Consider the following 12358-nt stretch of genomic DNA (forward strand, 5'->3'; position numbering starts at 1 on the left):
CCATTGGCTGCGGCGGGCAGCGCGGTGAAGCGGACATGTCCGGCGCGACGCGGACATGTCCGGTGGCGGCGGGGAGGATTAGGCTAGGGTTTCGTCTGCGCGAAAAATCCGGGGGGAGCACATATAAATAGGTAGAGGGAGCTAGGAGAGTCCAAATGAGGAGCGGTTTTCGGACACGCGATCGTGATCGAACGACCGAGAGCATGGAGGGGAGTTTGCTGGGTTTTGGGCCACTTTGAAAGGGGTGTTGGTCTGCAAAGAGAAGGGGGGTTCCGGGCTACACGGTTAACCGTTGGAGTATCAAACGACCTCCAAATGGCACGAAACTTGACAGGCGGTCTACCGGTGCTATACCAAGGCCGCTTGGCAAACCTCGGGCCATTCCGAGAACGTTTAACACCCACTCACAACGAGAGACAAAAGGGGAACACCGGAGGACATAGGAGCGCCGGATTGCAAAACGGACAACGGGGAAAAGGCTCAGATGCTTGAGACGAACACGTATGCAAAATGAAATGCACATGATGACATGATAAAATGAAACACACAAGCAAATGACATGGCAACGACAGCGAAAACTGGAAGACACCTGGCGCAATGAACTCGGGGCGTTACAGTAGGATGGCAACCAGATGAAACAAGTCCCCTGGCTTGTCACCACGAAGATGCGGCCCAGATGGCGCACGGCGTCTTCAAGCGTGTAGGGGTACAAATCTGCCGCCGCCAACATGCGCCAGCCTCTGCCGTTACTGCGTCTTGCATTGATGGCAATCCTTATGTCGAACACCGCAATGAGATAGTAATCGTCGTAGCCGCGTCGCTTTGTCGGCGGGTCCGCAATTGCTATCTTATTCAATCTTATGTAGGCATCATCATACGTATTCAAGCCCAGCCATTCCGGAAGGCCTATCCCAATGGTGGAGAAGGGGTCTACCAGAACGGCCGCACAGCTGTGGATGTTGTGCAAAATGATGGTGGTATCCGGCAGAAGGTATGCAAGCCAATCTTAGTTGGCACCGACCTAGACCTATATATAAGACGGTGGGCAGTGGAGAAATTACGGGATGGAAATGGAATAACTAAGTACTACATGATCAAACTCCATTACTGACCTGCTCATCGGACAAAATCCGACTACCTCTCAACGTCGGCAACTCTAGCGGAGTCAACGTGCAACCATGGCCAGGGAGCGGTGGACTGTTTGAAGGATTGTCCCATAGAAGAACCTTCTCCTCGAGGACGCATGTAACACCAACAAGCATGGCCTTTTCCCAAACCTGTTTAAGTAGCGTCTTGAAAAACTTGGTGCAGGAAGCACCGAGTCTTGCGGCGGTGAGGACGTCGGAGCGGCGTGCGATTTCTCCCAGAGGATCGTCGTCCAAGGTCTCCCAGCCCCGACGAGGAGGAGAACCGCCTGGCGAATCCATGGGAGCAGCGATGAACTGCCTTCTCTTCGTGGGGAGGGGAACTGACGAGGAGGAGATAAGAGCGTATTAACCGCAGGGCCTCGTCCCTTCCAACTGTAGATTGTTCCTCAGTGAAGGGGTGAGGCTATTATTTACTACTAGTACTAGCATTATGGAACGTTATGGGATTGCATTATACTATAAATAATAGCACTAGTAAGAAATTTTCGGCACTAGGTAGTAGTTTTTGGCGTGGATTAAGAAATTTTGGGTATGTTTTTGCCATTTTTTGTACACGCCAACTAGTGTCAAAAAACGTCCTACATTATGTGACGGAGGAGTATGTACTCGTACTATAGCAGTACCAGTAATACTTTTCTCAACTATGAGTATTAGTGCGATGTACTGTACTTCTAGTCTAGTCTAGTCTAGTATAGTGCACCAGTTTTGAACTCTTGTATCTCAGGGCCAAGGAGCTACAGTTGGAAGTGGAGGGTACTACTGTTCTCTAGAACCATCATTGTACTATCAATGCAGGGGAAGTACACCTGCGTAGTGTCCTAGTGGGTACTCTCGGTGCTATATTCAGACGCTCCTCTCACGTAGGAGTAGCTGGCCTACTCAGCCGCTCCTCTCACACACACACTAGCAGCCTGTTTATCAGCGACGGTTATTGTGGTCTGCGGGGGTAGAACATTTGAGTTATTTGATACAGCGAGACTAGGTTTTTCGCTTCCATTTGTGGAGGTGTAATGGATCTCGTCGAACTTTGTTAGTAGTTCCTTATTTATGAATGAGATGAAGCAAAGCTTTTGCCTCCGCTTCAAAAAAACACGTCAAGAGGAATTTCTTTTATAGTAGAGCCGATAATGGAGTGAAGTCCATGTGTGCAACGCCACAAGCTACAGAGTACTAGTAGTACAACACTTTAAATAGAGTACAGAGCCATATTGCACAGTTCCCAATGCCCCGCCAGGCTTTTCCAGCTCCTCGGGCTTAATTGGGAGGCGCTAGTTTAAATATGCTACTACTAGCAGATGAGGAAGCTGCAAGCGAGGTGCGGCTAGGGCGAGCACGCGAGCCACGGGATGCTGGGAAGGAAAAACCGTTCACGTGGCTAGACTGTCCAGTGCACCCAGATTGTGGGGCCGCACGTCCGTTTGACTTCAAAACTCAAACTACCCGTGTAAAATATTGGCTCGCAGCAAAGTGTAGTAGTACTATTTTTTTTAAAAAGGCCGTCGTGCGTTCGGCCGGGATCGAACCCACAAAACGAGTATACACTCCCGCGACCACTAGTAGTATTCGTTGGAGTACAACGCAACCTATAATCGCCTTTTGTCGCTAGTAGTACGTACATTGTTCCTTACAAGAAACCCCTAATAATGCAAGAAACCACTAAAATTCCAAGAAACTACTACCACTTGCATACGTGGCAGACTTAAGATAAGACTACCTTATCAACCATTATACATGCTCGTACCAACCAAAATCCTCGAGTGACCTCCTACCTCCGGCCCGTCCACCTAGTCATCCTCGGCCATGGGACGCAGCTACCGCCACCGGCAGAAGGCGAGGTCAAAACCGCCAGCGGTGTGGAGCCCATGTTGCGGCAGCCCGGATGCCAGCTCCGTCCGGCGCTCGCGGCCGCTAGCTAGCCAGGATAGCTCCGTCCAGCTGCTTGTCTGCAAGGTTTGCAAGCTAGATTGGCACGGCAACACGGCGGCTTGCTTGCGTACGCCGCGCTCAGGCCAGCCATCTGGCTCGAGCAAAGGCCAGCGCGGTTGCTTGCTCGCTCGTGAGTCATGCTCGGGCCAGCCTGCAAACCCGTGCGGAGGCCAGCGCGGCGTCCGGCCCGTCCGGCGGATCGGTGGCCAACTCGCTCATCACTGGCGCCACCGACGAACACACATCAGTACTGTTTGAAGTAATGTTCAGGAAAAATAATGATTTGAGGGGGAATAACAGGATAGAAGGTCAGATGTGGGTCCCTCGGGTCAACGGTCAAACAAAATGTGTTGGTTTAAGTTGCCTCGTCAGCACGGACGTGTGGGCCAACCCAGTCATAAATGGGTTTAAACGAACCTAATCGGTAGGAGTACTAGGTAGTAGTAGTTTTTGGCGTGGATTAAGAAATTTTGGGTATGTTTTTGCTATTTTTTGTACAATAGATTCTTCCTAGGGCTGTTTGAAAGTGGTAGTTTTTTGTTAAATACTCTACATATTGTAAGTAGATGTGAAAGTTAAGCTTTGGAAGCCAACAAGCAAGGCTAGTTACATAGTGCATATGTGTACATGATTGAAAGTAAATATCAACCATGAGTGACTAATATCTTGATGGAAAACTCGAAACTATGGAATACTAGAAAAAAATACATGGTTGGAAATACTAGCAATGTTCATGTCCATTGCAACGAGTCATAATTAGAATAATACTTATTGACAAACTTGGTACAAAACACCCTAATTTTGATATACATATGTATATTATGATTCAATTATAATATATTCCTTGGGCTGTTTTGGTGAGGTCAGGGAGGGATGTGGTTGGTTTTAAGATACTAATTATGGGTTTTTCTGCAAATTGGTAGACAAGTGGGATGTTGGTGAGAAAAGGCAACAACTTACCTCACAATCGTTAGATGTAGATCTAATGGTCAGAAATGATGGATGGCAGACACACCAGCATCACCAACTTAGTCTTGTGTAGGAGTACTAGCAAGATCCGTGCATTAACGGAATATCAAGATGCATTTTTTTATAAAAACACTTGTTGTGATTGACCCTTGCGGGAGTAATCCCATGTGTAAAAACTAATTATATCTCGAGAAATATGAGATAAGGTGAAGAGGAGTTGGGTGTGGTGGTGGTTGGTGGTCGGACTGAGCGGAGGCATGGGGATTAACGACGCCGGCAGCGGCCACTAGGCCAGTTTGTTCCAGAGGCTTTCTTTCTTAATTGCTCAACAATGAGGTTTGTTGGAGATAAGGATGAACGAGGGAAGGCCTTGTCTGCAAATGTGGAGAGGGGTGCGGGTATCTTTTAGTTTAATTTCCATCTGTCAGATATAGATCAGACGGTCTATATTGCAAGATGGCACACGTACCATCACCACCAACTCGTTTTTTATAAAAGAAGAAATATAAGTATGGAGATACAAACTTATTATCGATACTTGCTTCCGTAAACTAGCATCTACATTCTATTCAATGCCTCGGCATGTGGGGCCCTAGCACAATGACTTCTCGACTGTGTAAAACAAAGATTTTCCCGTCACCGACAAGGAGGGGGTAACGGCGGCGTGCTTTTTGGCTTGCTCTAGTCCTAGTAGTCATACTAGGTGGTCTAAGAATGTGTGGATTTATTCTTTTTCACGTCTCGTGTTCGCCGTACTGCCACGACTGTTGATGAGTAGATGGTAAGTTATTCACGGGGAAACCCTTGTTGACCGTGTTTGCGAGAGAGAGAGAGAGAGAGAGAGAGAGAGTGCGTGTGCGATATGTTAGAGATTGAGGCAATGCTAATAGATTCTTTGTGTCTATGTGTGTGGAGGATAGCGAGAGACATGTACACGGGGCTTTGTGTTTTGTAACGTGGAGACACATATACATAATTAGAGAGTGAGTGTGTGAGATACACATGCGGACATGGGGAGAGATGAGGATCCAGATAAATGGGTGTTTGTGCGTGTCTGTGTGTGTTTGTGCACGCATTTGTGTGTGACAGGGAGAGAGTGTATGGGGAGTAGAGAGACCACTAATGATGTAAACCTAGTATAAGGGAAGGGGGAATGGTGTGACATGTGTAGTAGCGAGATAGCACGAGTGCGGGCGGGGGGAGCAGACTATTTGGAAGAGACATCGAGTGTGTGTGTGGGAGAGGGGTGTGAGAGCGAGAGAAAGAGAGATCTAGTGATGGAGAGAGAGAGAGAGAGAGAGAGAGAGACAGAGAGATAGAGAGACAGAGAGAGAGAGAGGAAGAGAGGGGTCGAGAGGGGTCGTTTGTGTCCATAAATGGCGTATAGATAGGGAGACAATGTTGATGTTGTCCGAAATTGGCCTATGAACGGAGACGCAGGGGAAGCGAGTCATCGTGTGTGTGATAGGGACTTCATGAGAGATCTAGAATAGATGGTGTAGAGAACAATGTGCGAAATCGAGAATGATTATACATTGGGGAGCTATGCAAAGAGTCACGACATATATGTATACAGGGAAGGAGCTGGGGCGGGTCTGCATGTGGGAGAGATAGAAAGAGGAGAGTGGTGCACAAGGAGACAAAGTGTGCTTGTTTGCAGTGGCGGTGGTGTGTGAGGTGAGTGCGCGAGAACCACATAACTAGGGAGATAGACGTTTGGGGGCGACATTTTGTGTGTATGGGAAATATACACTCTACATAGTGTGTGTGCTTGGGTAAGAGAGATAGCGGGAGACCTAGAGAGTGAGGGAAGAGATGTGTGCAGGCCCGGGAGACAAAGTGATAGAGACCTATGTTGGGGTCTGGACTTTACAAGAGAGAGGGTGTTAATGTGCTCGTGTGTTGGTGTCTGGGGGAGAGAACTACTTCTCTATGTGTGTGTGTGTGTGTGTGGTGGGGGGTGACTTCAGATAAAGAGTGAGGTGTCTATATTTGAGGGACTTTAGTGTAATTGAGATATTGTGCACTCATGGTTGATCAACTTGTTTCACAGTTTGTACTATGAGATAACGATGCTTTTGAACATGCGTGATATACCTTGATGTACTAGAATTACAAACCTAAGATTGGAATTTTGGAATTCGACTCCATCATTACATTTGTAATTCATTTAAACGTAGGTACATTTTTAAGCCGGAATTTCGTGATTTCAAATTCATATATCAAACCTAGAGATATACACATACGGGCATGTTCAAACTTTATAATCATTCACTTTATTCATACACATACACATTTTTGCTTTTGTCATCATATTTAGGATAACCACATTTGGATTTTCATTTGAATTGGACCATATGATGGTATTTGCTTGTAGTAGCTCAATGATCCATATTTGAATTGAATGGACAATCTAAGTTTCGAGTTGGAGACGTTGATTTTCAAAACGTGCACTTTTTTTTTGCGCGCAAAACAAACAAATTGTCGGCCATGATATCATAGTCGGCCGTATGAGAGCAGAATACTTATAATTTTAGGCGCCAAAAGCTTTCAAACTTCCCGCTCACATCGAAATATCACGCGCCCGAAAGTTTAGCCCTGCGATATTCCTGTTTTACCCTTGCCACATGAATGGAAAAGGGCTGCTTTGGTAACTCCATTATTTTCCCCTCTTTGCCCCCAACATTCTTCCCCAGAGCCCCTCCCCTTCCCCTTCCCGACCCCCCCAACCACGGCAAGCCGCCGAATCTAGTCCTCTGCCGCAGCGATGGACCTCACACCCCGCCGGATCTACCTTACGCACCTTGGAACCCCCAACTGCCAACTCACCACTTCACCGGAGCCGCTTAAGCAACTGGCTTGTCCACCGCTCCACCACACCAGATCTGCTTAACCGGCGCCCTCTTCCACCACAGCATAGGCCCTTCACTGACTCCCTCGTCCGCCCCTTCACTAGCCCTTCATACAAGCCCTCGTCCTCGGCAACAGATCCGCCTCACCGAAAGCACTGTACAACGCGCCCGCCGAAGCCTTCGTCCACTGCACCGGACCCGCTCAACGGACGCCATATTCAACTCCACCAGCCCTGCTTTACCGACGCTGCAGCCTCATCAGGTTATTTCGATTTGTACTCCTTCGGTTTTTCTCTTTATCGTGCAACTGTTCACTTACCACAGATGAGCTTTCTTGTATGTCGATAGGTTCCGCAACCGTAGCACCAGAGCTGCTTCAGCGATGGCGACAGCCGGCCCAAACTCAACCGCAACACGAGCACCATCGACGATCCTTAGCTATCAAGTATGACAACGATACCCATACGCCGCCGAGAATGAGGTACTATCATCCAACGGCCGGCGCCTACGTTCACTTTCCTAGCATAAGCACCGCACCTTTGAATTTCTTCAGGGCATCATTCAGTTTATCATGAGACGCGTTATTCTGCTTGCACCTGTAGGGCCATACTTCTAGCAGTGAACATGTTACATGTGCTAAATTACATACCAGTGCACATATAGTTAATATGCTTTAGTTTTGTTCTGATGTCACATGTTGGTTCCATCAGACTGGTTAATGTTCTCTATGCTTAATTACACATCAGCAAACTAGCATGTGGTTCCGCTGCTTTTTGTTTGTTTTACCCTACATTTTCTAATGCTAGCTATTACATCACTGCTCCGAGCCTCTGTTCATTACTCCCTCCGTCCCATAATATAAGAACGTTTTTAACACTAGTGTAGTGTTAAAAACGTTCTTATATTTTGGGAAAGAGGGAGTACTTGTTTGTGTGTTCTTGATCTTCCCAAGTTGCATGACTAATTTGATGCTTCTATTAATTATGGAGATGCCAACCCCATCAAGCAAAATATTTGTTCTTTTGGGGCTGGCACCTCGAACAAGCATAAAAATAGAGGTATGCAGATATATTGTCGTGTATGCACACACCCTTCTTTCATTAGTTTAGATGAACCATTGATGATCAATTCGGACCAGTGCATGCGATTAAAATTAATTTTACCTAAATAGATGGTGCAGAATAAACTACAACAACTAGATTTGCAACCATGGGATGCTGACAATATTTTCAAAGAACATTGCAACAGCAGCTAGGCTTCACAGCAACATATGGTAAGCCAATGTGTTTTAGTACATGTGAAATGTAATGCGAGTGGGCTGCTTTCTTGGCTTGTGCCCTCAACGTGTAATCCTACCAAATTACATATAGTTCAGTTGTATGCTTTGCTGTATTGCTTGATTCGAATGCTTGTTTGTTGTTACGCTATACCTGAGTTGGCCAATATGTCAGCAGTGCCTGCTGTACTATCGTAAAGAAATGCATGCCTATTTCATTTGAGTCCTTAACTTTTCCTCTCAACTTCATCACAAGACTGTCTTCGTAGTTTATATGAGGCCACACTGTTAAGTGCTTTCTCAGATTATTTCAACTGCTTAGATGCGTTGGCAACTTAAATATAGCGGTTGTACACTCCCTTCCAACTAGGGATGTCAACTGGGTCCCGTTTAATCCCAATTAAAGTCCACTAGTGGTATGATAGTTCAGAAGAGTTTTTGTTTTTTGAGGAAAATGAACTAGGGAGGTAGCAAAAACTAACTAGATGGGACTGGCAGATGTCGTTTATTTGCCACTTACATCCCTAGTTTCATCTTACCATTTTAATTTCTTTTCGGCTGATGCTGCTTCGAACCATTCAAACATAGTTTGCCATGCTCGGCAATAATTCGTCCGTCGTTTACCATGTAAGCTTACTGCCTGGATCATCCGATAACTATCTCTTACTTATGTCCAGCGGAAACCTTTCAGGATGCCGTTCACACTAGGACACAATGTACAACCCCAGAATCTATTTGTGGAAGCAATGTGCCATCCATGTTACCAGATGGTAGCAGTTTAGAGGCAACACCGCTGGAGTGCAGTCTGAGCACAGATATTATAGTGCTTGAGGCTATACTAGAGGCAGAAAGAGATGGTGTGACTGCCATGAATGAGGTAATCTTTATCTTGAGGTTGGAAATTATGGAATTAGCGGCACACATTATGCAAGCAACCCAAGAATTGGAGGAAGTAAGAATGTTGCATTTGAAGACGGGGGAGGTCCTGCTGTTTCTGCTATTTGAAGCCCAAGGTAATCTCGGTTCTTCTTTAGATACTAGTTGAAATTGTCATTAGATTATTGTACTTGCATGTTCACTACTAGGAAAAGGCCTACTAATGGCGCACCGGTTTTGCCTACTAATGGCGCACTACCGGTCCGCCATTAGTATCACGCCACTAGAATTTTTTACTAATGGCGCACCACTGGTGCGCCATTAGTATCTGGTATGCTAATGGCGCACCAGGCAGTGCGCCATTAGTTTTGCCCACAGTGCGCCACTAGTGTCTGCTATACTAATGGCGCACCACATGGTAGTGCGCCATTAGTAACAATTTTTTTAATTTTTTTTCTTAATCTCAGGTCACTATTTCACCTATGAGATATCCAACACATATATATACAACAAGCATCCATATAACAATCATAGCCAACACACAAGTTCCATCATATATACATACATAGCCAACACACAAGTTCCATCTTCTATACATACATAGCCAACACATAGTTCCATCGTTACATATTACAAAAGTTTCACATTGTTCATCCAACACCGTTATCCATCAATTCACAAAAGTTTCACATTGATACAAAATCAAAACACAAATGGAAAAGAAGCACTCCATCCATGCAAGCTTCCGTGAATTAAATCAAATCTGCAAAATGATAAACATGAAGTTAGAAGAAGAAAAAGAAGAAGACTAGAAGAATACTAGAAGAAGAAGAACACTAGAAGAAGAATAAGAAGAATTTTGGAAACTTAGGTAAAATGAAGCTAACCTATGTCATTTTGGAAAAGAAGAAGAATAAGAAAAAGACTATAAGCTTATTATGTAAACTTGATCATTTGTGCTAACATAAGTTATTTTGGAGCTAACCTATAGGAAACTAAGCATATAAGCTCTAAGTTAGCATATTAGAGCCAACTTAGGTAAAATGAAGCTAACATATAGGAAACTAAGCATATTATAGATAACATATGTAACTAAGTATATATATATATATATATATATATATATATATATATCTCATTTTGGAGATCTGACATACCTGACAAAGTTCAGTTCTCATGCATTGTTCTTCTCCTTCTCCTTCCTCAGCCTGATGCGCCAAGAGCGGCGAGGCGGTGGAGGCAGTGGGATGTAGTCTTCTACTACAATTGGCGTGGTCATGTCGCCCAGCTGTGGGATCGCCGGCGCCACCACCGGTGCGTGGTCATTGTCAGGCACCACCACCATCATGAGGCCACCTTCAGGCACGACCATCGCTAGGTCATCCTCAGCCACCTACATATCTTGCCCATGGTCAGCCACCACCATCTCTTGCCCATGGTCAGCCACCACCATCTCTTGCCCTTGGTCAGCCACCACCAGCGCTAGGTCATCCTCAGCCTGATGCACATCGTCATCCTGCAGCTCCTCATCCCCACTCTGCTCCTCTTCTCCCGCACTCCAGTCCGGATCATCCTTCTTGTTGTCTATGCTGCTGCCAGAATCACTATTGCTTTCGCTATAGCCAGAACCGCTGTTGCTTTCGCTACAGCCATAGTCGTTGCTGCTTTGGCTGTAGCCAGTGTCGCTGCTGTTGCTCCCATTACCTGTCCAAATGTAACAATGACCGTTAACAATCGATGTGAGACAAAGCCAAATGTAGAGGAATAAGAAGAGGCAGAACGTACCGGCATCATCATCGTCAACGTAGCGCATGCGACACATAGTCGCGTTGAACACCTTCACGATGAGCATGGTGGCGGCGTTGTCGTACCTGAAGAGAAGGAAGTACCCCAGCCGCAGGTCGTAGGCACGGTAGAACTTCTCCCACCCACAAGACAAGTACATGTGGCCCTCCTTGATCACCAAGTGCACATCCCACTGCCTGCGAAACCCGCTGCCGGCCTGTCGCAGCTTCACATTATTTGGCGGATCTTCACCCATCAGCATGTTCATAAAACTGTCAGGCAGCCTCTGTAGTTTGGGACAATGAGTGATGTAGCAAACAACATATATCATAATGAGATGGGTGAAGGGGAGATCTCTCGTTTTATATACCTGCGTCATGGATGATATTGAAGTCCCAAGTATGATAGTGAAGAACTCGGAAGCATCCAACTCGTACTGCGGTGTCGCAGAGTGGCGGTGGCTGCTTCCCGCCATCTTTGGTAAGCAGCAGAAGAGACCAATTAGTACCCTTACAACAGATCATAAAACATGCATGATAACAGGCATTAGTCGCACATGCTCCCCTAATTATTTTGTCGGTATCTTTAGATTATCTAATTTAGGCACAATCATACACAATTCTGACTAATTCATCACTGTAGGCCAGCATGAAACACACTCCTCCAAAAAAAGCCTAAAATTCCCCTATTATTGTCTGTAAAAAAGCCTAATATCCACTAGTATTGCCTCTAAGAAAGCCTTAAAAGTCCACTATTGTTGACAATCAAAATATGATCTGAACTGTAAGGAGTTAACTGAAAAATGAGTGGTTGTTAGCATGAGGGAGTAAACTGATTGTTGGCACAAAAATATTGGTTCTGCAAACATGGAAACAGTCACAAAAATAATGCACTTGGTTTGTGTTGAGTTTTTGCGTTCAAGGATTGGTTTGTGTTGAGTTGTTAACCTAAAGGTTCGGCATTTTGAATCTCCTTTAGCTAGTTTGAATCCATGGGCTACCCTGTTAGATTGGGACTGAAGATAGGTACCTGCTTATCTTTCTATTCCGTCACCAACAGTGGCTTTTCCAAGAATAATATCCCTGCATGAACATAGGTGAGAGGTTAACTAACTGCCTTAAAGGCATAATCAATGGTTATACATGGAACAAATTGCCTGAACATAGATTGGTTAACCGACTGTTCTGTAGCGCACTCACTAATCAAATGATGATTATAAATACAACAAGTGGCCCCAGCTGCCGGCCTAAGCTATAGTTAATAGGAAGCAAGACTCTATTGTAACAAAATGTTGAAAACGAATGTACAACCCTAACTGCAAACTAAATTTCTTCCGAACCCCATACACTATCTCTAAAAATCTACTCCTATGCAGAACAAAGAGGGAAAGATCATGATGCACCATGGTCCTATGCAGAACAAAGAGGGAAAAATCTACTCCTATGCAGAACGAAGAGGGAAAGATCAATGATTAGGGCTAGTGGTGGGGGCGGCGTGGAAGGCGCGGGCTTTGGAGGGGGAGCGCG

The sequence above is a fragment of the Triticum dicoccoides genome, chromosome 6B (assembly GCF_002162155.2).
Source record: "Triticum dicoccoides isolate Atlit2015 ecotype Zavitan chromosome 6B, WEW_v2.0, whole genome shotgun sequence".
NCBI classification, from domain to species: Eukaryota; Viridiplantae; Streptophyta; class Magnoliopsida; order Poales; family Poaceae; genus Triticum; species Triticum dicoccoides.